Source organism: Orycteropus afer, unplaced genomic scaffold (genome assembly GCF_000298275.1).
Source record: "Orycteropus afer afer isolate SDZICR_OR568_19922 unplaced genomic scaffold, OryAfe1.0 scaffold00109, whole genome shotgun sequence".
Lineage (NCBI taxonomy): Eukaryota > Metazoa > Chordata > Mammalia > Tubulidentata > Orycteropodidae > Orycteropus > Orycteropus afer.
The window spans coordinates 8,521,085-8,522,415 of NW_006921696.1; positions in this window are offsets into that span (position 1 = coordinate 8,521,085).

Genomic DNA, 1,331 nt, shown 5'->3' on the forward strand with positions numbered 1-1,331 from the left:
GGTGGCATTCTTAATTTCCAGTTCAATGCAATCAGTATTGTGTCTCCAGGTGGGAGTGTTCTTTGGGACTATGATCTCCAGATTCACAGAGCATAGGGTAGCAGGGAAAGGAAGCAAAATTTTTTGAGTGCGTCACTAGGAGTAATAGTGAGTTGTACCACTCCTGTTTCCACTGCTTGGTTTCTGGACTGATGAATCCTGGCTATTGGAGAAATAGAACCATATATTGGATGCTGGTTTAGAGCATATACAGCCTCCTGGAGAACATTGCCCAAACCCTTAAAGATATTGCCACCAAGCTGGCACTGTAATTGTGTTTTCAGGAGGCCATTCCATCCTTCTATCAAGCCAGCTACTTCAGGATGATGGGGAACATGGTAAGACCAGTTAATTACATGGGCATAGGCTCCTTGCCACACTTCATTTGCTGTGAAGTGAATCTCTTGATCCAAAGCAATGCTGTGTGGGGTACCATGACAGTGGATAAGGCATTCTGTAAGTCCACAGATGGTAGTTTTGGCAGAAGCATTGCATGCAGGGAAGGCAAAGCCATATCCAGAATAAGTATCTATTCCAGTAAGAACAAAACGCTACCCTTTCCATGATGGACGTGGTCCAATGTAATCAACCTGTCACCAGGTTGCTGGCTGATTACCCTGAGGAATGGTTCCATATCACAGATCAGTGTTGGTCTCTGCTGCTGGCAGATTGGGCACTCAGTAGTGGTGGTAGCCAAATCAGCCTTGGTAAGCGGGAGTCCATGTTGCTGAGCCCATGCATAACCTCCATCCCTACTGCCATGGCCACTTCGTTCATGAGCCCATTGAGCAATGACAGGAGTAGCCAGGGAAAAAGGATAGTTTGTTTCCACTGAACATGTCATCCTAGCTACCTGATTGTTAAAGTCCTCCTCTGCTTAGGTCATCTTTTGGTGGGCATTCACATGAGACACAAATACCTTTACTCCTTGGGCACATTCAGAGAGATCTATCCACATACCTCTTCCCCATACATCCTTATCACTAATATTCCAATCATGGTCCTTCTGAGTCCCAGACCATCCAGCTAAGCCATTAGCCACAGCCCATGAATCTGTATGTAATTGCACATCTCACCATTTCTTATTCCATGCAAGGTGAACAGCCATATGCATGGCTTGAAGTTCTGCCCATTGGGAGGATTTCCCTTCACCACTGTCCTTCAAGGAAGTCCCAGAAAGGGGCTGCAGTGCCACTGCTGTCCACTTTCAAGTAGTGCCTGCACATCACACAGAACCATCTGTAAACCAAGCACAAGTTTTTTCTTCCTCAGTCATAAGGAACTCCCCATGA